The following is a 26654-nucleotide window of genomic DNA, read 5'->3' as shown; positions in this document are numbered from 1 at the left end:
CCTTCATCTGCCCCAGCTGCAACAAAACATGTCTCTACCATATTGGTCTCTACAACCACAACATGCACTGTAACTGTCCAGCAGGTTGAATTTACTCTTGAAAGCATGCTCCCAAGACAGACGGAAGGCAACAACAACAACATATTTAACTAGCTTCTATTTTCCTCTGATTATATTGTCCTAGTGCTTGCTTGCTTGCTTGCTTGTGAATTAGTTGTTTTCCCCCTGGATGTTATTGTAGTTAGCCATCTTAGGTTTTTTTTTTTAGTGGAAAGGTGGTATATACAGTGGTACCTTGGGTTAAGTACTTAATTCATTCCGGAGGTCTGTACTTAACCTGAAACTGTTCTTAACCTGAAGCACCAATTTAGCTAATGGGGCCTCCCGCTGCTGCCGTGCCGCCGGAGCACGATTTCTGTTCTCATCCTGAAGCAAAGTTCTTAACCTGAAGCACCACTTTAGCTAATGGGGCCTCCTGCTGCCACCGCGCCGCCAGAGCACGATTTCTGTTCTCATCCTGAAGCAAAGTTCTTAACCTGAAGCACTATTTCTGGGTTAGCGGAGTCTGTAACCTGAAGCGTATGTAACCTGAAGCGTATATAACCCGAGGTACCACTGTATAAACAAATAATTAATACATTCCAAACATACAGTCTGTTGATGAAGTATGCCAGTTCAAGTTGATCCATATGAACATGTTAAGACCAACTCTGTGATCCCAGTCCCAAGTTTCTAAAGTAGGAGGCAAAGTTATAGCATACAGAACTTACCTCTGGCACTGGAAAGACAATTTAGATTTATCCGCCATGCAAGATAATTCTGTTGCTTAGCCCTTGCCAGGCTTCTATAGCGTTGCAAATAAGTCTGCACAAGTTGCTGCCCACAGAAAGTTTCCTAGTTTGCCAGTTGGTACACAAGTATGCTAGTTGTTTGTGATATATTGATGTCCTGAAAAGAGGGGGCAAATATCTCCTTCCTAATTTGCAAATGTTTTCCTTCTGTCTGATCAGCCGGAGGTAGTTCTGACTCCCTGGAAGCAACAAGGCAAGGGCCGTATTCAAATCTGCCTTATAGCACCAGCAAAGCAAGCAAAGCGTAGTACAGTTGTACTGTGGAAGTAAAACAGAATCTGTTCTGGAAGTTCGTTCGACTTCCAAAACATACGGAAACCAAAGTGCGGCTTCTGATTGGCTGCAGGAAGCTCCTACAGCCAATCGGAAGCCGCAAAAGCCCCGTTGAAGGTTCGGCTTCCAAAAATTGTTTGCAAACCGGAACAGTCATTTCTGGGTTTGCGGCGATCGGGAGCCAAAACATTCGAGAACTAAGCTGTTCGAAAACCAAGGTACCACTGCATGGGACTTTGGAAGGGAAGGTCAGAGTTCAAATTTCTATTCAGCCATAAAGCTCACTAGACTTGGACCGATCGTGCATTCTTTCAACAGCCCTGCCAGATATGTTAGGCTATGAGGATAAAAACCTGCATCTATGTATGCCACCCTCGTGAACCCTTTAGAACAGTGTTTCCCAGACTTTCCCAAACAGCAGGGTCTCCTGCTGTTTTCGGACTACAAGTCCCATCATTCCTGACCACTAGTCTTGCTAGCTAGGGATGATGGGAGTTGTAGTCCAAAGACAGCTGGAGAGCCAAGTTTGGGAAACACTGCTTTAGAAGAAGGACGAATACAAATGTGTTTATGACGAGGGCACTATCTTAGTGTCCTTAGCCCCAACACTGCATGCATTTTTCAGTCTTAGCGCTCATGTAGGGCACAATACTTTCAGCTGAGCACAAATGGGCGCTTAACTTAAAGACGCAAATGCAATAAGAAAGGAACTGGATACGTCTTCACATTAGGTCAGAGTTATGTCTTTGAGTTTCGTCTTCCATATGTAAAGTATTTGAATATAGCCTCCAAAGAGGAAAATTGAAGGGAGGGGAAAGAGGATGTGTCTTTTCTAAACATCGCCTTTTGGTTTTGGTGTCATAAATTCACCCACCGAAATACAACGGAAAGAATTAAGCACCGAGGATCCGAAGTTTCTTATTATTCTAAACGTTTCCATGTATTTGAGTGGCTGGGGCTACAGGAAATGCCAAGTGCCCCCCCCCAAGCAGTTGTGTACGCAGTAGAGAGATGAGATATCTCCAACATGATTAGCTTCATGTGAGGGAAACTTTGCCTCCTTCTGCATATGTGCATCTTGAAGACTTTCCCCTGGCAATCCAAAAAGGAGGATGAATTGCAGAAGACTCTATGCACCATTAGAAGCAGAGTCTTTGAACACCCTCTGACTTTGAATCCCACTCAAACTTGAGCATCCCTGACAGTGTATGTAACTTTGCATCATCTTTAGTTATAGCTCTGTGTATTTTGCATCCCAATTGGGTGGCTAGGCACTGATGGAATCTAGCATTTGGCACAGGCATTGAAACCTCACGACCATGGCTCTTTGAGTTTTTTGGTTATTTTTCTTTTCATACCCTAAATTTCTAAGCCCCATTTGCTCTGGAGTTGGAAGCCAAGCAGCTGCTCAGGTGATGGCATGGAAGTTTCAACAGGTTCTGAGCAGCTTTCACCCTCAAACTCAGCATCTCTATCTGGTCGTGCAAATTGCCCCTTTGTTTGTATCAGGAAGGAGACGTAATGTTGAGATTCACTGTGAGCTGTTTATTTGATTTTTGGTCAACGTGAGCTTTTGTAGGCAATAAAGCCCTACAAAGGTTTTGACATATGACACTGAAAATGTCTCGGAACCTCTTTTTGAGCTCTTAGTACACACATGTGAAAGTTATTGCAAGTGGGCCAGTTTTAAACTAAAGGTATATGTTGATCAATGGACCTTCTCCGTTTATGGCCCAGTGATAACAGAAGTTGCCTTTTGGCATTGTATTCTTGCTTTTGAGGATAACACATTGCATCTTAGTTGGTAAATACCATCTCACAAGTGGGACCTAAAACCAAATACAGTGCTGCCTCGGGTTACAGATGCTTCAGGTTACAGACTTCGCTAACCCAGAAATAGTACCTTGGGTTAAGAACTTTGCTTCAGGATGAGAACAGAAATCATGCAGCAGCAGTGGGAGGCCCCATTAGCTAAAGTGGTACCTCAGGTTAAGAATAGTTTCAGGTTAAGAACGGACCTCCAGAACGAATTAAGTTCTTAAACCAAGGTAGCACTGTACATTCTCGTCTCCTAATAGGAGCGCTCCTCTTCGAGCTCCCTGCAAAGCTAGCCATGCCCTCCTTCAGCAGGCTATGCCACCATCTGCACCCCCATCGTTTAGCTCAGACACCGAGATCCAGCACCGAAGGTCTTCTGGCGGTTCCCTCACTGTGAGAAGTGAAGCTACAAGGAACCAGGCAGAGGGCCTTCTCGGTAGTGGCGCCCGCCCTGTGGAACGCCCGCCCATCGGATGTCAAGGAGATGAGTAACTATATAACCTTTAGAAGACATCTGAAGGCAGCTCTTTATAGGGAAGCTTTAAAAAGTTTTATTACGTTTTTATATCTGTTGAAATTCTCCCAGAGTGGCTGGGGCAACCTAGTCAGATGGGTGAGGTATAATAATACAGTGGTACCTCGGGTTACATCCGCTTCAGGTTACATCCGCTTCAGGTTACACACTCTGCTAACCCAGAAATAGTGCTTCAGGTTAAGAACTTTGCTTCAGGATGAGAACAGAAATTGGGCTCAGGCGGCGTGGTGGCAGCAGGAGGCCCCATTAGCTAAAGTGGTGCTTCAGTTTAAGAACAGTTTCAGGTTAAGAACGGACCCCCGGAATGAATTAAGTACTTAACCCGAGGTACCACTGTAATAATAATAATAATAATAATTCAATTCCAATTGACACTCAACCTTCTATGGCTACCGAGGGTGCTCAGTCCCATTAGACCAGGGGCCAGCAAACTTTTTCAGCAGGGGGCCGGTCCACTGTCCCTCAGACCTTGTGGGGGGCCGGACTCTATTTTGAAAAAAAAAAAGGATGCAAGAGCACCACGAGCCCTGGTGACTGCTTACCTGTGTCTTGTAAGCGGCAGGGGCTGGCGGGGGGGGGGGGGACGATGAGCAGTGCGTGCAGGGCTCCGGAGAGGGGCTGCTTAAAATGGCGGCCACTGCTGCTGCCGGCACCAAGAAGGCCCAGCCCCCTTCCTCCTCTAGGCAGGGCAGGGAGAAGCCAGGAGGAGGTGCCGCCTCCGTGTGAGGGAGACGGAGGGGGAGGGAGAGGGAAAGAATGCATGTTCCCTGGCGATCCATGCGGCGATTCCCGGACTGTCCATGGGCCGGATCCAGAAGGCAGTTGGGCCTGGTCCAGCCCACGGGCCTTAGTTTGTTGACCCATGCATTAGACCAGCTTTTCTCAATCTGTGGGTCCCCAGATGTTGTTGAACTACAACTCCCATCACCCCTAGCTAGCAAGGCCAGAGCTCAGGGATGATGGGAGTTGTAATCCAACAACATCTGGGGACCCACAGGTTGAGAACCGCTGCATTAGACTGTTTATGCTCCTTTTAGGGTGTTTTTTTTTGGGGGGGAGGTATTTCAGTAAACCCTGGTGCTCCCTTGATCATGCTGACAGCTCCCTCTTCCGTTGCCTCTGTTTGGCTTCTATGTGCTGTCACTTTTGTTTGCTGTTGGAGGGAGTGACAGTCCGTGGGATTTTCCTTTTTCCTTGGGGACATGTGGGCGACTGTTTACACAGATACATTGGGTATAACTATTTCAGAGATATTTTCCGCTTGCAACGTTCGCAAAAGGGTTATCAAAGTCTTCCATGTCTTACTGCTTTATGGCTTCTGTCAGGGAGGGGGAAGCAAATGGTGAAATCTTAAATGGTTTGCTGTTTACCTTGAGCAGCTCAGGATGCTTTTCGGTTTGTAGCACAAAGAAGACAAGAAAGCCCTTCCTTTTAAATAGCATGTGGGGGCCAGGAAAATTTTTTTGATGACTCCAAACGTTCTTGTCCTTCACATGTTTACTTTAATACAATATTAAGCAAGCTTTTTTTGAAAAGCTGCAGGTGTGTTTGGGTAGCTTTCCACTCTGTGCAAGTGAATTTGTTACATTAACAGAAATGTTTTTGCACCTGGAAATAGGCAGTGATAATCAACATGCTCAACCTTAAGAATAAATTGCTCCTGTTCTTCCTTGACCCCCTTCTGCTTTTAAAATTCTGAATGGTTTGGTGGAAATACCCCGGGAAGAAAGGAAATCTGTTTAGATAGGTATTGCAAAATATGTCTGTTTTGTAAAGAAGCATTTGTGGGGCTGGGTTCTTTTGTCTGTGCTTTTGGTAACAGTTTTCAAGTGAGTTAAGCCAGAGTTCAAATAGGATGTTTGTAAAAGATTGGAATTCTTGTGACCTGTTCTGAACCTTTTGGGGTAAGGTAGGATAAAAAAAAAAGCAGAGACTTCACCTTGCCAACAAAGGTCCGTATAGTTAAAGCCATGGTTTTCCCAGTAGTGATGTATGGAAGTGAGAGCTGGACCATAAAGAAGGCTGATCGCCGAAGAATTGATGCTTTTGAATTATGGTGCTGGAGGAGACTCTTGAGAGTCCCATGGACTGCAAGAAGATCAAACCTCTCCATTCTGAAGGAAATCAGCCCTGAGTGCTCACTGGAAGGACAGATCGTGAAGCTGAGGCTCCAAGACTTTGGCCACCTCATGAGAAGAGAAGACTCCCTGGAAAAGACCCTGATGTTGGGATAGATGGAGGGCACAAGGAGAAGGGGACGGCAGAGGACGAGATGGTTGGACAGTGTTCTCGAAGCTACCAGCATGAGTTTGACCAAACTGCGGGAGGCAGTGGAAGACAGGAGTACCTGGCGTGCTCTGGTCCATGGGGTCACGAAGAGTCGGACATGACTAAACGACTAAACAACAACAACAAGGATAAAAATCTAAATAATACTTGAATTTGATCAGTGACATTGAAGTATGAACTTCACCACAATGGGAGTAGGAGAACTCAGTGTAACATGTAGCCCTGCATTCCTTTTTTTGATAGAGTTACAAGCATGGTGGATCAGGGGAATGCTGTGAGGGTTTTGTAGCTGTTGACTGACCAAACTCAAAGAGTGCTCACCCATGGTTCCTGGTCATCCTGGCAAAAAGTGGATCTGTCCTGGGCCCATTGTTGTTCCAAGAGGTACAAATGTAAAGTTCTGCACTTAGGCAGAAAGAAGCAGCTGCACAAATATAGGACGGGGGCCCTGGCTTGCCAGTAGCAGATGTGAAAAGACCACAAACTTAACATGAGCTAACAGCATGATGCAGCAGCAAAAAAAGTGAAAGCTATTCTAGGCTGCATCAACCAAAGTATAATGTCCGGAGCAAGGGAAGTAATAGTACTATTCTGTGTTACTGTGGTCAGGCCGCACCTGGAATATTGTTTAAGAAAGATGTTGACAGGCTGGAATGTGTGCAGAGGTTGGCAACCAAAATGATCAAGGGTCTGGAAACCAAGATTTATGAGGAATGGTTGAAGGAACTGGGTATATTTAGCCTGGATAGGAGGAGACTGAGAGGAGTTCATATGTGTTACCTGCCCCTCTGCCGTCGCGATACTGGTGGCCCCAGACATGGCTCTGATGGGTTGGTAGCTAGTCTACAGTGCTAGAGTCCCTCTTTTCTTCTTTGGCTTTTCTCATTCCTATGTGAACTCTTTTCTCAAGAGCTACTAGTAGTAAATCACTTGGACAGATCTGAAGTGAAGCTGTCGCATTATTTAAAGCCTGTTTTTTCTGTTGTTGTTTGTTTCTTCCTGCTGATTCTACAGCCAACTTTTTTTTTTAACGTTGGCTAGTTTATGCCATTGTGCTTGCGTATGTATATATGCATAATTCCTACAAACTTTTTAAGCTACAATGCTAAAGACAAGCTCTTGTTGTATATACCTTTAGGTGTCATTGCATTAAACCTCCTGGAAGGGGAAGAAATTGTATCTAGTGGCACCAAAATATGTTCCTCTTCTGGGCCTGGAGCTAAATTTCTCTCTCTGTGTCTCTCATGATGGAGCTAACTATTTCCTTGTTTTGGTCATTGGTTTTGGAGCAAAGACTGCTTATTCTTTGCCGCCAGATGTTTTGCTAAAGATAGCTGTTGCATATTTGAGAGAAGCCGCTGATCCTAAGTTAAAATGCAGAAATGCAGGAAAAAAAGAACCAAACAAAAACGGACATTTGTATTTCAAAGCTTCAGGTGAAGAACAACCGCCAACTCAATTTGTCTTGCCTCTTTCCATTTTTAGCAACTGCAAGCAAGAGATTTTGCTGATCTTCTTTTGGCTAGAGTTGTGTCTTTTGTGATTCTTGTTGTGGTTGCCTTTCACTTTGTATTTATGTAATGCTAGGGGCTGCTGCCCCTGCTCAGGCCGCTCTCCAACTCCCTTCCCCCGTACCTGGACAACCCCTCCTCCCTTTACCCCTCATCCACCACCTCGCCTATCCCAAACTTCCCTTCTCGCTCCTCTCACAGCTCACCCCAAACCCTTTTAAACAGGCTTCCTCAAACTCGGCCCTCCAGATGCTTTTGGCCTACAGCTCCCATGATCCCTAGCTAGCGGGACCAGTGGTCAGGGATGATGGGAATTGTAGTCTCAAAACATCTGAAGGGCTGAGTTTGCGGAAGCCTGCTTTCAAAGGATGGTGAAGGTGCTTCAGAGAACAGTTGGGCAAACTGCTTTCTAAAGCTTTACACCTCCTCCATTAAACAGCTTTCCTAGGGTGCTTGCCACCTGTCCTATTGTTCTCTCACCTACCTATTATCCATTCCCATGTGATTCTGGAGTTCACTAATTTGTATTGTATTGACCCTCTGAACAAACCCTGTGATGTAGACCACTGCTGTCCCCATTTTAGGGGTTTATGTGTGTCCAGGGCTTTTTCCCCAGCTCGAACTCAGTTCCAACACCTCTCAGGTGGGCGCCATTGACATTATAAGAGAACATAGGAGGTGCCCATGGTGAGTTCTGGCACCTCTTTTCTAGAAAAATAGCACTTTCTGTTTTTTTTAAAAAAAGATATTTTATTAAAGTTTCCAGTTTTTATACAAACAAAAAGAAAAAAAACAAAAAAAAATTAAAAACACATAAAGTTCACAACTTATTTTTCAATAGCATATTTCCCTGACCTCCTCATACCTTCCCTTCTTGTATTCCAATTCAAATTATTTGTTCAGCAAATCCTTATCTCAAAGCATTACAGCTAAAAAAACACCTTATTTTCTATCCGACATCATTCAACATTCAGAAAAATAGCACTTTCTGTGTCACATTTGGATCTGGGCTTTTTACGTAGACTAGAGAAGGCTTCCAGTCCTCCTTGAAAGATTCTAAATCTGCGTCTCTTCTTGTTGCTATCAGTTTTGCCATCTCAGCATATCCCATGATTTTCATCAGCCATTTATCCTTTGAATGTATTCTGTCCTCCCTCCACTTCTGTGCATACGAATTCCCCTGTGGAATCTACTCCTGAGGAGGCATACATAGGATTGTGCTGTGAGTGGCTTGGTTGCACCCACTCACAAATGGCTTGGGAGGGGAAAGAAACAAATTATTTTAAGTAGTGTAAGACTCTTGAGAGTCCCATGGACTGCAAGAAGACCAAACCTATCCATTCTGAAGGAAATCAGCCCTGAGTGCTCACTGGAAGGACAGATCCTGAAGCTGAGGCTCCAATACTTGGGCCACCTCATGAGAAGAAAAGACTCCCTGGAAAAGACCCTGATGTTGGGAAAGATGGAGGGCACAAGGAGAAGGGGACCACAGAGGACGAGATGGTTGGACTGTGTTCTCGAAGCTACCAGCATGAGTTTGGCCAAACTGCGGGAGGCAGTGGAAGACAGGAGTGCCTGGCGTGCTCTGGTCCATGGGGTCACAAAGAGTCGGACACGACTGAATGACTAAACAACAACAACAATGTTCAATAGAGCAGCCCATCACTGACAATTCAGTCCTTTATCTCTCTCACTCTCTGTGTATTATTACCGCAGGTGCACGGCAGCTCCCAATCAGAGGCATGCTGTGGGGAAGATTGCTATTAATTGAAAGCAATTCTATTTATACACCTGCCCCCCCCAAAAAGATTCCAAAGGTAGAGCGTGTGCCAGAGGAGGGGAAGCGCAAGAAAACAGCCCACACAGCATTGACACAGTTATAAATTTAATCTCCTCCTTAGGGGAAATAGATTGGAAGGGTACAAACAATTCTCCAAACCAGCTTAACTACTACTCCAGAGGTGCAGGTGTTCGAAAACCATTTCGAGGATGTTTACCCATCGATCCCTGCAGCTGCCAGAAAGGTTGCATCCAAAATCGTTTTGGGAAAAAAAATGTTTAGAAGCAAGCAAAAGTGCTCAGCTGTAGTTTTGCTGTCTTTTCTATTAGGGGAAAGGAAAGGAGGAAGAGATGTTTTCTGCCGTGTGCCTGCCATTTGTGATTTCCCTCGCAGTTTTCAATTGCACATTTCAACCGTTTTGTCTCCAGTCTCGAGTCATGGCATGTTCCAGTGTTCCACTGTTTTAAATATGAATTAAAGCTGTAAATTTTTCCATTCTGGCAAGGTGACAAACTTTTTCCAACCATTCCCAAGGAAGTAGGTGAAATGTCGCCATAATGTTGAAATTCCCATTCTGACGATTAAGCTGCTTATTCAGCACTCCCCTCAGTACAGCCATGGCGTTCTTGCTAATGTTATACCCAGTTGCTTGGTGAAAGTAAATGAATCCCAACACTTTTGACAGGAAAAGACCCCCCCACGCACACTTCATATCTAAGACTTAGTCTAGATTAGCCATTGCCAACCCTAACCCTTGCATGTGTTTTGAACCGCGTATAGCCCCCATCAGCGCTGGGCAACACAGCCATGCTAGCTGAGATTGATAAGAACTATAGTCCAAAACACACCGTTTAGACACAATATACATTATGAAGAAACCCTTTCTGGGAGCCCACATTTAAATTCTTCCCTGGTCTCCTTGCTGTCCCCAGTAGGACCAACTTGGCCAGTTAGCCCTGGTGATCATTTGATGTCTACTGACTGGGTCCCCACCCACCAAATGACCCCTGAATTTTTGAATTTTATTGATATTGATGCTGCATTTTATGTTGTATTTTATGCTGTTTTATGCTGCTTTTAAGTAGCATTTTAATCAATGTTTTATATTTGCTGTTAGCTACCCTGAGCCGAGTTTTTAAACTGGGAAGGGTGGGGCATAAATAAATTATTATTATTATTATTATTATTATTATTATTATTATTATTATTGATCTTGTTCAGCCATTGCAGTGTTGGCAGCTAGTGAAATGGCACCTTGAGCTGACATTAAAATAATGTTAAGCCCATGATTCTATGATGGAGAGAAATGCCCATTCATCAGAATAATTCACCCTTGGCAACATGAACCACTTGGGTTAAAACTAGTCAAGTTCAGTGTTGTGGATGAGATATGCCATTATAGTCACTAGACCAAGCCCTGTGAAATGGTGTTGTTGAGGCAGTGGTCCTAGCTCTCTTTCCCACCAAAACCCGATTACCCCCTGGCAGAGGACCTCATTGATCCAGAGTGGATTAGTTGGGTTGTCTTGCACCCTTATTTTCCCTGCATCACCCCAATAGGATTTGAAAAGAGGAATATAGCAGGGAAGCATTGTTCTGGTATTTATCCACATTTTCTAATGCAATTGTGAGATTACCGCCCCGGTATGCATGCAGCCAAGTGCAACAGTCTCTACATGTTCACCTGTGGAACAGAGTAAGTTTATACAGGGGGACCTGAGTTTGAAAACTTTGAAAGAAATACATATAATGTTGGTAGGGAGTGTAGCCGCATTTAAAGGAATGCCACAATATAGCATCTACTTAAATAAGTTAAAGCCCAAAAAGGTTAAAGGACTTAAGTACTGTATACTTAAATCAGGGTTGGTTATGACATGAACCTTACTTCATCAGTATTAGAAACTCAGATATATAAGCTAGGTGCCAAATTGTTCCTCAAACCAGGGTTACAGTTGCCAAAACGGAACGCCTAGTTTCCATTTGGGGACCAGATGGCTTGGAAGTCATATTTTTCAACACGACTTTTTGGTTCCTGAAGTTCGTTCTGATTGTGCAGATAAAGTATAACAGACAGCATTCTACAGGATGTGTTGCTAGTGTGCTAGTGTATGAAAACAGGCAAGGTCCAAGGATCTCCAGGCATGCACCTCCAGATGGTGGAGACGTCCGACACCATTTTGGCACCCGGGCATCTTCACTTGGTCGCAAGTGGCTGATAGCCAGGTGCAAAATTGCGCCTGGCCAATTTTGAACACTGGATGTGTCTGTGTTGTTTTGCTACAACAAATTAACATGCGTATGCATATTTGCTTGGAAATATCCAGTGTGGCATTCACTCATGTGTATAGAATTGCAATCACAGCTTACTGGAATGATGAGATCCAACATATACGAAAAACCTACCTTTCCCCTTGTTGTGTAACTGGGGCCTCTGATATATAAAAAGAAATGATCTCTGCCTAACCAGAGATCAAAACCATATTCTATGCGCTAGATATATCAATAATCTGCTTTGAGCGATGTGATATGTGGTTTCTTTGGAAACCAAACAAATAAACCAGCAGTGCTCATCCTTTGTTAACCACCGGAGTGTACTTCAAATGATTTTTAACAGGTCCTTTTCTGAGTGTTTTCTTTTTTTAAAACAAAAGGATCAGCCAGCGTGGATTTTTTTCTTCTCACCTGAAGCAACTCTGTACCTGGAGTTCTTTACTTGGGGCTGTTTTCATAGCAACCTAGCGGGGAGGGGATTTAAATAAACTTTGCTGCTCAATGTGGAACCCCTCCAAGAGAGTTTTGCTACTCTTTTATGGGAGCTTTTTTGGCTTTCTTTGAAATTCCTCAAGCTGTCTTGGCAGATTTTGCCTTAGGTGAAATTTAGGCGGCTACCCTAGCGAGCAGCAGCAAAAGTTTTGGCAGAGCCCATCATTACATACATCAGCAGGTCACTCCCAAGACATGAGGGCAAGGGCACTCCCCCCCCATCTCCTCCCACCAGTGTGAAAAGCAACAGAGGAAATGTCAGAATTCTTCCCTCCTGACATCTGTGCAAAAGGAAGCAAGTTGATGAAGCAGAGAATTCTGACCAAACCTCTGCCGCAGTGGATGGAATACAGTAAAACATTCCATGGAGAGCCAGTGTGGTGTAGTGGTTAAGAGTGGTGGACTCGTAATCTGGTGAACTGGGTTCGATTCCCCGCTCCTCCACATGCAGCTGCTGGGTAACCTTGGGCTAGTCACACTTCTCTGAAGTCTCTCAGCCCCACTCACCTCACAGAATGTTTGTTGTGGGGGAGGAAGGGAAAGGAGATTGTTAGCTGCTTTGAGACTCCTGAAGGGGAGTGAAAGGCGGAATATCAAATCCAAACTCTTCTCTTCTTCTTCTTCTTTCCTTTGACTTGCCATGCCTGAAAGAATTCAGCTGCAATTGCATAGAACCATATGATCATTGAGATCGCATGCCAGCCGTGCCGCGATCCTCGCACCTCCACTGAGCAGAAACACAACACAGCGATACAGTTTCCCAGGTGGTAGCTGTTCTCTGGACTCCCCATCTATAGCATGTTTCAGTTGCTTACTAGAAATGAATTCCCCACCCACCTGGGCATTTCCTGACTTTGGCCATACTGCTTCTTATTTTTAATATATTTTGTATTTGATTGACTGGCTCTCTCTCTCTCTCTCTCTCTCTCTCTCTCTCTCTCTCTATTGGATTGCTCTTGCTCTGCATGTTGGAGTCTTTCCCTCTTAGTTGTAGCACAGCCTTTTATTCCTTCCTAAGAAAAGTCCAGCTGGATCAGTCCAGTGGCCCATTTAGTCCAGCATCCTGTTGTCACAATGGCCAACAGACTGGCCAAAGGGGGTGTCTACAAGCAGGACCTGCAACAGCAACTCATATTTAGAGACATATTGCCTCCAATAGTGGAGGTGGACCATAGATATCATGTCTTGTGGCCACCGATGGCTTCTGCATACAGTAAGAAGTCTATAGGTTGACTAAATAAGTAATGTGCCACATTAGGAGATGTGGATGGATTAGGGGGTTATGCTGGGCACCTCCTGGAATTTTATGGACACTGGATGCAGTCCCCAAGATACTCTAACTTACTAATTTTATATCAAAGAGCCTTCTGTCAATATGGATATTATTATTTTTTGGTGTATCCCCAAAATAGCTTCATGCACAAATGCCGGATGGATGTTTGAAAATATAGGATTTATGCAAATGTTAGAATGTTTGTTGCTTGCATAGATACATGTACTAGATGTCCAGGCTGTGGCTTATTGTCACAGATGCAAGCAATGGCAAATATGGATGCTTTCATGAATGACGCCAATAATGTTTTTTTTGTCTGTAGGTATGTGTACACAGGTGGCGCTGTGGTCTAAACCACTGAGCCTCTTGGGCTTGCCGATCAGAAGGTTGGTGGTTCGAATCCCCACAATGGGGTGAGCTCCCATTGTTCGGTCCCTGCTCCTGCCCACCTAGCAGTTCGAAAGCACGTCAAAGTGCAAGTAGATAAATAGGTACCGCTCCGGTGGGAAGGTAAACGGCATTTCCGTGTGCTGCTCTGGTTCACCAGAAGCGGCTTAGTCATGCTGGCCACATGACCTGGAAGCTGTACGCTGGCTCCCTCGGCCAATAAAGCGAGATGAGCGCCGCAACCCCAGAGTCGTCCATGACTGGACCTAATGGTCAGGGGTACCTTTACCTTTATGTGTGGGTTAACTTGGCTAAAGCAGGACAGAATGTGGGAAATGGAGATTGTTCTTTCATTTCTGTAGCACACAGATTTGAGTTTGTGATTGTTTTGAAGGCTTATGCCTGGAGAGTAGGCACTCTCACCCTATGTTGCTGCTCCTGTTGACTGTTGTTGAGCTTTACTTTTGATTGATTTGTTTTTATATTTTATTATCTTATTAATTATTTTATTTTTGTTTAAGCTACCTTAAGCTTTATAGAGGCGAGACACTTTTTTTTAAAACCCCCCCCCCACAATAATGTTAATTATAGCTTATCATAATTAGTTTCTCCACGACAATGTCCACCAATGTTCTTTTCCTAGTTCCTTGGCCTCTTCTTGCCTGTTCAAAGTACCGTATTTTTCGCTCTATAACACGCACCTGACCATAATGCGCACATCGTTTTTAGAGGAGGAAAACAAGGGAAAAAACATTCTGAATGAAACAGTGGATGTATCATTTTTGTGCTTCATGCTGTGGCCACAGACATGTGATCTGATGGTGAATTTGGGGTGACCCAATGCAAAAATCCTGAGAATCCCTGTGGATCCATGCTTTGTAACCACGTTTTTGCACCATTGCAGCCCCAGGCAACAGTGGGTGCATGATTTTGGGGGGGCAGGCTGTAGCCATGGACATGCTATGTGCTCTGATGGTGAATTTGGGCTGACCCAATGCAAAGATCCTGAGGATCCATGTGGATCCATGTTTTGTAACCACATTTTTGCACCATTGCAGCCCCAGGCAACAGTGGGTGTGTGATTTTTGGGGGGCAGGCTGTAGCCATGGACATGCTATGCGATCTGATGGTGAATTTGGGGTGACCCAATGCAAAGATCCTGAGGATCCATGTAGATCCATGCTTTGTAACCACATTTTTGCACCATTGCAGCCCCAGGCAACAGTGGGTGCGTGATTTTGGGGGGGCAGGCTGTAGCCATGGACATGCTATGTGATCTGATGGTGAATTTGGGGTGACCCAATGCAAAGATCCTGAGGATCCATGTAGATCCATGCTTTGTAACCACATTTTTGCACCATTGCAGCCCCAGGCAACAGTGGGTGTGTGATTTTTGGGGGGCAGGCTGTAGCCATGGACATGCTATGTGATCTGATGGTGAATTTGGGGTGACCCAATGCAAAAATCCTGAGGATCCATGTGGATCCATGCTTTTTAACCACATTTTTGCACCATTGCAGCCCCAGGCAACAGTGGGTGCATGATTTTTGGGGGGCAGGCTGTAGCCATGGACATGCTATGTGATCTGATGGTGAATTTGGGGTGACCCAATGCAAAAATCCTGAGGATCCATGTGGATCCATGCTTTTTAACCACATTTTTGCACCATTGCAGCCCCAGGCAACAGTGGGTGCATGATTTTTGGGGGGCAGGCTGTAGCCATGGACATGCTATGTGATCTGATGGTGAATTTGGGGTGACCCAATGCAAAGATCCTGAGGATCCATGTAGATCCATGCTTTGTAACCACATTTTTGCACCATTGCAGCCCCAGGCAACAGTGGGTGTGTGATTTTTGGGGGGCAGGCTGTAGCCATGGACATGCTATGTGATCTGATGGTGAATTTGGGGTGACCCAATGCAAAGATCCTGAGGATCCATGTGGTTCCATGCTTTTTAACCACATTTTTGCACCATTGCAGCCCCAGGCAACAGTGGGTGCGTGATTTTTGGGAGGCAGGCTGTAGCCATGGACATGCTATGTGATCTGATGGTGAATTTGGGGTGACCCAATGCAAAGATCCTGAGGATCCATGTGGATCCATGCTTTTTAACCACATTTTAAGTGGGGAGGGAAGGAAAAACACAGAAGGGACAAGGAGCAGGAGAGGGGTGTGCAGAGAAGCAGCTGGCTAAGAATGCAGGAGAGGGGTATAACGGGAGGGAGGAAAGGAAGGCAAAAGTTTTCCCTCACCTACCCACCCAAGCCAGCCAGCTCGCGCTCTCTCTCTCTCTTTCTCGCTCTCTCTCCCTCCTGCATGTTTTCAGCAGCACCGGAGCACAGAGACGACACTCTGCTTTCCCCTCTGCTTGCCTGGAGGGGAGGGGCTTTCCCTGCTCTTTGTTCCGTTTGAGCAAACACAGCAAAGAAACAGAGGAGGGTGGGCAGTAAGACCCTGAGGCAGAATGCAGGAAAGCAGCCGCTTCCTCTTTTCAGGTTTCCCTTCTCCGAGACGCGCGATTTGATTTTTGCCTGATTTTTTTTGCCTCCCCTCGCACCATTTGGCTCCAGGGACCACACATTCGCTCAATAACACGCACAAACATTTCCCCTTCCTTTTTAGGAGAAAAAATCTGCGTGTTATAGAGGGGAAAATACGGTACTTCTTTTAGTAATGCTGGTTTGCGTAATGTGAGGACAGAGGCTGGAAATGCAAAAAAAGAGAGAGCAAGCTTTACCTTTCTGCATGCAAAGGATGTACATAACAAGGGAACCAATATCACATGTGCTAAGGTTTACCAGCTATTAGTTTCTCGGTATAAAATTGGATTTCACATGAATGGAAGCTGGGTGCAGGGACCTCACATAGCTAACCTAAAAGCAAGCACCATGGCTGATAACCTGAGAACTGTCTCTCTGGTTCTAGAACCACAGATATTGCCCGTAAAGCACAGAAGGACAAAGTGAGTAACAACAAGAAGAGGAGGAGTTTGGATTTGATATCTCAATTTATCACTACCCTAAGGAGTCTCAAAGCGGCTAACATTCTCCTTTCCCTTCATCCCCCACAACAAACACTCTGTGAGGTGAGTGGGGCTGAGAGACTTCAGAGAAGTGTGACTAGCCCAAGGTCACCCAGTAGCTGCATGTGGAAGAGCAGAGATGCGAACCCGGTTCCCCAGATTACAAGTCTACCGCTCTTAACCACTACACCACACTGGCTCTCTCTCAAGAATGTATCTGGAGAAGTTTGGGTTCTCTAAAAGCTTTTGACTGCTGATTAAAACCTAGAGTCTATGTTTATGCAGTTCCTTTCCTTCACAAAAGTGCATTTTTATTGCCATGGTGCAAACCAGGACAACCGGTGACTCACCAGTCAAGCACAGTGCTCCAGCTGCAGCCTACCAGTGCTTTGGCACACTTCCGTCCTTCCTGTAATTTCGAAAACAAAAGAAGTTATCAGGTACCCGGTAAGCTGCAACACATGACTGGTCGACTGTGTCTGCCATAATTTTCTCTTCAAAACAAAAAGGACAAGTGGAACTGGGAATTAGATTTTGTAGGCTATTCTTCAGGGAAGCTCCCTTGCAAAATCCAGGTGGATGAGGAAGTGCCATTTTTTAACTTCTCTGTTTCCATTGAAACTCGGTCGATGCAACTATCAGGGGCTGCTGCCTTGTGGTTTATCAAGAGGCGCATGCTTTTGAATGGCAACTTAACACGAATAAGCTTAGCCAAGTTCATACTGTCCGGAAGCCTGACTGAGTAACAGTGTGTTTGTGAATGAAGCTGCTGTTAGGCAAAGTGGATTTCCTTTCAGACTTTTTTATATTACCTGGTTGTTCATAAGGAGCAATGGACTGAAGAGATTGCTATGCCTTGCTATGCTAGGACAGGAATTACCGTATTTTTCGCTCTATAAGACGCACCAGACCACAAGACTCACCTAGTTTTTGGAGGAGGAAAACAAGAAAAAAAATATTCTGAATCTCAGAAGCCAGAACAGCAAGAGGGTGAAAGCAGTGAAAGCAGCAATCCCTCTTGCTGTTCTGGCTTCTGGGATAGCTGCACAACCTGCATTCGCTCCATAAGACGCACACACATTTTCCCTTACTTTTTAGGAGGGAAAAAGTGAGTCTTATAGAGCAAAAAATACGGTATGTCCATTTCATAGGGTAACAGTTGAAGCCAGTTTTGCCTGATAAACACTGTATGCAGATGACAGCCATAGTTTAGGAAAATGATGATCTGAATTTGGGACAATAGGACTGATGCTGCTTTGAGACCAGCACTTGTGGCCGAACTCCCATAATAATACATGCTTAACCCTTTTGACTATAAAGAAAATGATCGCATGCCTTGACAAGCGATACTACAGGCTCCCAGTGTGCTCTCTTGGAAAAGAATTTGGTTATGTAAAGAATGCCCTGCTATAGGGCTGGGTGATATCTGGCTTTCAACTTTGTGATATATCACCAGCTAGACATCACAATACAGCGGTACCTCGGGTTACATATGCTTCAGGTTACAGATGCTTCAGGTTACAGACTCCGCTAACCCAGAAATATTACCTCGGGTTAAGAACTTTGCTTCAGGATGAGAACAGAAATCGTGCTCCGGCAGCATGGCGGCAGCAGAAGGCCCCATTAGCTAAAGTGGTGCTTCAGGTTAAGAACAGTTTCAGGTTAAGAACGGACCTCCAGAATGAATTAAGTTCTTAAACCGAGGTACCACTGGTATACTGATATATCACAATGTCTGAAATAAGGATGGAGCTATGTTGACTGGCTTCACTGTTTTTCCCACATTGTGATTTTTGCATAGCCCACACACACCGTGATTCATGATATATTTCCAGGTCAAAAACTATAAAACCGATATCATGATATAATCTTTTTTCGTAATTTTTTTATTGAGTTTCCCATTTTTTTACATAAAAATGGTTCCCAATCTTTTTTGAATTCTCTGTTGTCTTTGCCTCTGAGTCTTTCTTTTAGCTTCACCATTTCAGCATATTCCATCAATTTTTGTAGCCATTCTTCTTTAGTTGGTATTTCTTCACTTTTCCATCTTTGGGCTAGCAACATCCTAATTTATTTCATTTCTCAATTTACCATGACATAAACTTGAAACTAGGGAAACGGGTGGCGCTGTGGTCTAAACCACTGAGCCTAGGACTTGCCAATCAGAAGGTCGGCGGTTCGAATCCCCGCGACAGGGTGAGCTCCCGTTGCTCGGTCCCAGCTCCTGCCAACCTAGCAGTTTGAAAGCACATCAAAGTGCAAGTAGATAAATAGGTACTGCTCTAGCGGGAAGGTAAACGGTGTTTCCGTGCGCTGCTCTGGTTTGCCAGAAGCAGCTTAGTCATGCTGGCCACATGACCCGGAAGTTGTACGCCAGCTCCCTCAGCCAATAAAGCAAGATGAGTGCCACAACCCCAGAGTCGGTCAACAACTGGACCTAACGGTCAGGGGTCCCTTTACCTTCAAACTGGTTTTGGATGATATATTGATATATCACCCAGCCCTACCCTGCAAGTTCCACACACAATATAGCACAACTTTCAGGACCAGCAATTCTTAGCATCTTTGTAGGCCTATCTGCGTAGCTTTTATCTAGCATGGGAATGGGGAACGTGTGGTCCTCCAGATGTTCCTGGACTCTGACTTCCATCAGTCCCAGTCAGCATGGCACGTCTAAATGATCTGTCCATGCTGTGGGTCTGATCCTTGCAGGCAACATGCTGAGAACTTCAGCCTGAGCTACACAGAGCAGAGCTCCACGTTGCCACAAATTTGCATGATGGAAATGTGCCTCTTTAGGAGGAGGAGATTTGAAACTAAGAAATGGGGTCCCTAGTTTTCTACTGTATCTCCATCTCCATTGCTTCCCACCCCATTGTGGCTCCTGATACATTATTATTGCATGTGTTACCAACATATCGTTCAGCCCTAATTACTATTAACTATGTGATTTTGCTTCATTCAGATAAGTGAGTTTGCATTGTCTATCTAATTCTCGGTGCCCAGCTGTGAGGTTGCTAGGATGGATGCTGTCATATGAAAGGCTTTTTTTTTTTAAAAGTGCCAACCCTAGAACTGCCCTAGAACTGCTTTCCTCACTTGCAGGCGCAGACTCACAGCTGTCCATGGAGGTGCAGGTCAATTCTGTATCCCGGGCAGCTGTCTACCAGCTCCACCTGGAACGCAGACTGAGACCCTACCTGCCCATGGACTGTCTCGCCAGAGTGGTGCATGCTCTAGTTATCTCCCACTTGGACTACTGCAATGTGCTCTACGTGGGGCTACCTCTGAAGGTGACCCGGAAACTACAACTAATCCAGAATGCGGCAGCTAGACTGGTGACTGGGCGCGGCCACCAAGACCATATAACACTGGTCTTGAAAGACCTACATTGGCTTCCAGTACGTTTCTGAACACAATTCAAAGTGTTGGTGCTGACCTTTAAAGCCCTAAACGGCCTCGGCCCAGTATACCTGAAGGAGCGTCTCCACCTCCATCATTCTGCCCGGACGCTGAGGTCCAGCGCCGAGGGCCTTCTGGCGGTTCCCTCATTGCGAGAAGCAACGCTACAGGGAACCAGGCAGAGGCCCTTCTCGGTAGTGGCGCCCGCCCTGTGGACGCCCTCCCATCAGATGTCAAAGAGAACAACAACTACCTGACATTCAGAAGACATCTTAAGGCAGCCCAGTTCAGGGAAGTTTTTAATGTGTGACATCTTAGTGTATTTTTGGTCTTTGTGGAAGCCACCCAGAGTGGCTGGGGAAACCCAGCCAGATGGGCGGGGTACAAATAATAAATTATTATTATTATTATTATTACTTGCAATAGCATTATAAAACGCACGAATTCAACATGAGTTCCCACAGCAGGCGAGTATAAAATCCAGTGTTTCCCATTACTGGGATATATCTGAGCTATGAGATTGTTTCAAACTGGCAGTGTGTTGTGCACATCACAGATGATCTGCAGGATTGCAGCCCAAAATGACAGGCTGTGTGTGCAGATTTACTGCGATGACTTATTATTTGCAAAGACAGACTTGTCGGCATGATAAAACATTCCCCTTGCGCAGCTCAAAAAGCATTTTTGATGCAGCACCATATGATGTAAACGTTGAAAGGCTTTATAAATGACCTTCCTGTGCAAGGACTACCTCATGGGAAAATCACCCAGTATTTTTCAATTTAAATAATACATCCCCCCCCCCCGAAGAACATGTGTTTCTGTGATCTGGTACCACGAAAAATCAGCTGCCTTTATAAACAACTTAGGAACACTGATCCCATGCTATGATTTATGATATCTCAAGTCATGCCACTCAAAAAACGAAAATACAAGAGGAATCATAAAGCTAAGGTACTCTCTATTCATTCCCTCCCCCTTCGTTTTTATAGCTCCGAGTAAGTTTGCTTGCTTTTAGTTGCATTATCTGAAATAAAAACACTTCAGAGCAGAATGATACCAAAGTTTCACTTGTTGATGCAAGCATTACTCGGTGCAAAATTGTGGTTTGCTGTATTGGAGCCCTTCTACAGGACTAAGTCTGTGCTGGTGCTCACCAGAGCTGAACTGTAGCGACTCCTTTTGATCTTTGGGAGTGTCTCTGAGAAAGAACAGTCAGGTTTCTTGCATTTGAGGTTAGAGCACAGGTTTCCAAGGCTGAGGTCATGACTTCCAGGAAGGCTTAAGATCTTGAACATTTCACCTCTATCCTCTTTTCAAAACTTCCACCGCTCCCTTCGTTGGTGATGCCATTTTAAGTCACTTAACTATAGTTGTGGAAATATGATTAAGCTATCCAAGTAAAGCACAAGAGCACACTGTTTTCTTGAATGAGAATGGCTTTGGCAACTTGCCACAAAGGATTTATAGAGGAACAAACAAGGGCAAGACCTTTGTTTCCCTCTCTATAACCTTTTGTGGCAAGTTTTTCCTCTATCTCCTATAATACTGGAGCCCGGGATTGAAGCTGAATGTTGGAAGACCAAGAGCAGATAAAAGGAAGTACAGTGGTACCTTGGTTCTCAAATGCCTTGGTTCTCAAACTATGAAAGCCCGGAAGTAAGTGTTCCAGTTTTCAAACAATTTTTGGAAGCCGAACGTCCCATTCAGCTGTTGGCTATTTTTCTGGGGTGCCTGCACCAATCAGAAGCTACACCTTGGTTTTTGAACATTTCAGAAGTGAAGCAGATTTCTGGAATGGATTAAGTTTGGCGCTTTTGCTTTTTTATTTGTGAGGCTTTTTTGGTTAATTTGTTTTTGTGACTGTGTGGAACCCAGTTCAGCTACTGATTGATTGATTGATTGATTGATTGATTGTGTGACTGCGGAAATAGATAAAAGCCCCCCATCCAAACAATGACTATCATCAGTGCAGGGAAGGGGGGGGGAACTTTTCATTTTTATCATCTGCAATACTGTCTTATTTATTTTATAGTACAGTACATTGATTATTGCTTTCATTTTATGGATCAATGGTCTCTTTAGATAGTAAAATTCATGTTAAATGGCTGTTTTAGGGGTTGTTTTTAAAAGTCTGGAATGGATTAATTCGTTTTGCATTACTTTCTATGGGAAAGCATGCCTTGGTTCTGGAACGCTTTGGTTTTGGAATGGACTTCCGGAACAGATTAAGTTTGAGAACCAAGGTACTACTGTACTTCTCCATGGAGCACATATTCAGCTATGGAATTCGCTCCACTGGGTAGCTCAGTTGGTTAGAGCATGGTGCTGATAATAGCAAGGTCACAGGTTCGATCCCTGCATGGGACAGCGACCTGTAGATGATCCCCAAGGACCCTTCTATGACTCTGAGCAGCGGTTCTCAACCTGTGGGTCCCCAGATGTTGTTGGACTACAACTCCCATCATCCCTGAGTTCTGGCCTTGCTAGCTAGGGATGATGGGAGTTGTAGTCCAACAACATCTGGGGACCCACAGGTTGAGAAAGGCTGCTATAAGATGTAATAATGACACCAACTTGGATCACTTTAGATGAGTATTAGTAAATTCACAGAGGATAAGGCTATTCATGGCTACAAACCATGATGGCTGTGTTATTTCTCTAGGGTTAGAGGCACATGCTGGCTAGCTTTACCTTTCCTGACTGAGTAGGACAAGGTTGCAGTAATGCCAAGCTGAGCTTTCAGGATCAGGGCCTCAGAAAAATAGCTAGACTTTAGAGGGCAATGTAAGAGTCATACATCTACTCTTCAGCCTGGAATCAATAAATAGTGGGATTCCTCCCTAATTATGACCTTTGCTGCCATGTGCAGTTGGGGAATGATCTGTGTCTTCCTTTTAACAAGATGTCTGTTGTTTGTCTCTCATCGGTAGAGGTTTGTAGCCATATCCGTTTCCTCTCATTGCAAACAGGGCTTTTTATGGCTTATGTGCATTCATCAGCTGTTTGGTAGATTTTTGTGGAACGAAGTCCTTCCCACACATTTCTTTACTACAAAAGCAAACATATGGTTCTTCCTAAGTATCTAAACAGTAGTGGTTGTGCAGGAAAGCTTACCATCTGTCCTCTTAGTGTTCAAGACTGTGTCTTGCAGGAGTAAACTAAGATGCAAAAGACTGTTGCATCTCCATTATAAACAAGCCCTAACTCAATTTCGACCTGAATTACATCTTGCATCTTTTCAGAGTAAGATGGTTTTGCCTTTAGATCAGCCTTCTGCTTTTTCTTTTCGGGTTTATAGACCTCATAGCGAGAGACCCAGTACAGAGTACTGTGCCCTGCTGGCTTTTGACTTCTTCGTTTACAGATTAGCAGTGTTCTGTCTGCTAATCATGGTGCTTTTTTCAAAATAAGTTATATTAAGGTTTTTGTGTATGTGTGTTACATAGCAAACAGATAAAAAAGGAGCAATACACCTATTGTCTCCACTACTCTTTTTCACAGTTCTTGACACCTGAGAACGCCAAAAGTAGTTTGCAATACAGATTTAGTTATTGCTCTTCAAAGCAGAATGTCCAGTCCCACTGAATGCTGGACAGTCTTTGCCATGCTGATGAGAAGGGCTCTTTGGAAACATTGGCCATCATATAAAGGACCCACACATCGGCAATCGCTCGTCAATTGGACCTCCTGTGTTGCCACCTCTTTGGGAAGTTCAAAACAGCTTCTGATATGCCTAGGGCCCTTGACCAGGTTCCATGAACTTATGATAAACTGCTGGCCTTCCTTTGTGGTGGCATGGAGAAAATTGCCCTGGCCACATGTTGAACTGGAGTGATTTAGTCGAAACAAAATATAAAATTTCTTTCCAGTAGCACCTTAAGATAAAGGGACCCCTGACCATTAGGTCCAGTCATAACTGACTCTGGGGTTGCGGTGCTCATCTCGCTTTATTGGCCAAGGGAGCCGGTGTACAGCTTCCAGGTCATGTGGCCAGCATGACTAAGCTGCTTCTGGCAAACCAGAGCAGCGCATGGAAACACCGTTTACCTTCCCGCTAGAGCAGTACCTATTTCTCTACTTGCACTTTGATGTGCTTTCAAACTGCTAGGTTGGCAGGAGCAGGGACCGAGCAACGGGAGCTCACCCTGTCGCGGGGATTCGAACCGCCGACCTTCTGATTGGCAAGTCCTAGGCTCTGTGGTTTAACCCACAGCACCACCCGCATCCCTAGTAGCACCTTAGAGACCAACTAAGTTTGTTATTGGTATGAGCTTTCGTGTGCATGCAGGGTATCTGAAGAAGTGTGCGTGCACATGAAAGCTCATACCAATAACAAACTTAGTTGGTCTCTAAGGTACTACTGGAAGGAATTTTTTTATTTTGTTTCAACTACGGCAGACCAACACGGCTACCTACCTTTAGAGCCAGTGTGGTATAGTGGTTAAGAGCGGTAGTCTCGTAATCTGGTGAACCGGGTTCGCTTCTCCACTCCTCCACATGCAGCTGCTGGGTGACCTTGGGCTAGTCACACTTCTCTGAAGTCTCTCAGCCCCACTCACCTCACAGAGTGTTTGTTGTGGGGGAGGAAGGGAAAGGAGAATGTTAGCCGCTTTGAGACTCCTGAAGGGGAGTGAAAGGCGGGATATCAAATCCAAACTCCTCCTCCTCCTCCTCCTCCTCCTCCTCCTCCTCCTCCTCCTCTTCTTCTTCTTCTTCTTTAACTAGAACTATGGGGTGATTTAGAGAAGCCTTCATAACTCATAACATCATAACTCATAACTTCATAATTCATGCGCCGCCCCAAAGTTAACACAATGGCATATTGGGTTCCTAGTGACTATTCCTACTGAACAGCTTCATGTGTAAGGTAGTGATCATGCCTTACGGGGTGTTCACAACTGCTATGAAGAATCAGTTTTCCAGCAGCAATTCCAGCATGGTGTAGTGGTTAAGAGCGGTAGACTCGTAATCTGGGGAACCGGGCTTGTGTCTCCGCTCCTCCACATTCAGCTGCTGGCTGACCTTGAGCCAGTCACACTTCTTTGAAGTCTCTCAGCCCCACTCACCTCACAGAGTGTTTTTTGTTGGGGAGGAAGGGAAAGGAGAATGTTAGCCGCTTTGAGACTCCTTCGGGTAGTGATAAAGCGGGATATCAAATCCAAACTCTTCTTCTTAACAGATGTGTTGACTGATTATTCCTGCATTGACTAATACATTTCAGTTTTCTTTGGGGAACCTTCTCTCTCCACCCCGTTCCTGGTTTCACATCACTTATCTCTTGCATCATGTCATACAGGTGAATTTGCATGTTAATCACTCAGCAGCAGATATATGGCTGGCAAGTCCTTCCTGCAACATGGGTCACAAGTGACCTTATTAGTTCTTCTCAAGTGCCATTTTGGACAAGGTTTCTATATAGGTTATGTCACCTCCAAGTATGCCATTCAGTATCTGTTTTATAGCCAACCTGAACGGACCAAACCAGATGAGAATTTTAGGTGTTACTGGATGGCACGAGGGAGCTATGCTGAAGCTTCCCTGTGATTTCAAAATTAGATGCACAGTTCATAACACCTTACGATTAAATGTATTAATCTTACCCTCCAGACCCCATAATAAAACTGCATTCTTGGTCCGTAGTCTGATTTGCTTCTCTAGTGGAAGAGTTACAAAATACTTCATATATCAGTGATTTTTTATTTGTTATTTGGACTGAAATCCCATCACTCTCTTCCTTCGGTGGTCAGATTATAAATCTAGACAATTGTATTATTATTATTTTAAATAATGTTATTACCCAGGATCCAAAGAGTCTTGGAACCAGTTCGTTAAGCCCAAGGGAGCCGTAGACTTGCTTTTCATTATACTCATCTGCTCCTCCATTCCACATGGCAAACGGTTTTTGAAATCTGAAGGGAGTTTCAAAAGCACTTTGTGATATGGCATCGAGGTGGGGGAAGAGCGTTCAGCTGTTCAGAGGGAAGAGAACGATAAAACATTCCACCCTGCTAGCACAAGTCCCTTGCGTGAGCCTAAGCAACTCTTTGGACACTGGCCTAACCCTTATTTTAAACCTTTTTAAGAGATCTGGGTATTGTTCTGCCAGCAGACCAAAAGTATTGGGAATTGCAGTTATTTGGAATTGCTTTCTGTAATTATTTCTGTACTGCGTTCCAGTATTTTTTGCTCCGTGCTTCGCTTTCAAGATTTTGAATGAGTCTTGTGGCTTTCATTTCACTTGTAAATTTATGGTTTAGTCTGACCTGCTCCTTACTTTGTCAAAAATAAGCAAGTCACTTTTTTTGTAAAAAAAACCCACACCCAAATCTTCATTGATATTTTTTATTAAATTTCTATACTGCCCTTCATCTGAGGATTACAGGGCAGTTTATAGTATATATGAAAATTCACAACATAGTAACAAACAAAACAATAATTCCGCTGCTACAGTTTAATTAGATTGTTTAATTAGCCAAAGGTTAGGGAGAAGAGGAATATTTCTGTCTGGCACCTAAAGATATATAATGTGGGTACCTGATATATAAAGATATATAAAGGTGGTATCTGACTCGGTTGCCCCAGCCACTCTGGGTATCTTCCAACAGACTATACAAGAACACAACGGAACATGACACATTAAAAGCTTCCCGATACAGGACTGCCTTCAGATGTCTACAGAAGGCCATATAATTATTTATCTCTTTGACATCTGACAGGAGGGCGTTTCACAGGGTAGGTGCCACTA

At 44.5% G+C, this 26654-nt stretch overlaps 1 protein-coding gene and 1 long non-coding RNA gene across 5 annotated transcripts in view; one reads left to right on the top strand and one right to left on the bottom strand.

Moving 5' to 3' along the window:
- Positions 1 to 26654, top strand: part of CFAP299 (cilia and flagella associated protein 299) — a 353465-nt gene that overhangs the window by 27527 nt on the left and 299284 nt on the right. The window lies entirely within an intron of this gene.
- LOC128421456 (uncharacterized) lies at positions 14409 to 16140 on the bottom strand. 3 transcript variants are annotated; one of them, XR_008332320.1, is made up of 3 exons: positions 15516 to 16140; positions 14746 to 15347; positions 14409 to 14577 (listed from the first exon to the last, which is right to left on the bottom strand). It is a non-coding gene; the product is annotated as an uncharacterized LOC128421456 (long non-coding RNA). The 3 variants fall into 3 exon arrangements; XR_008332322.1 differs by having other exon boundaries at positions 14900 to 15347; XR_008332321.1 differs by lacking the exon at positions 14409 to 14577 and having other exon boundaries at positions 14606 to 14885; positions 15208 to 15347.

Source organism: Podarcis raffonei, chromosome 9, assembly GCF_027172205.1.
Source record: "Podarcis raffonei isolate rPodRaf1 chromosome 9, rPodRaf1.pri, whole genome shotgun sequence".
In the NCBI taxonomy this organism is placed as follows: Eukaryota; Metazoa; Chordata; class Lepidosauria; order Squamata; family Lacertidae; genus Podarcis; species Podarcis raffonei.
The sequence above is the reverse complement of the archived record's forward strand: the minus strand, read 5'-3'. Positions and strand labels throughout refer to the sequence as shown.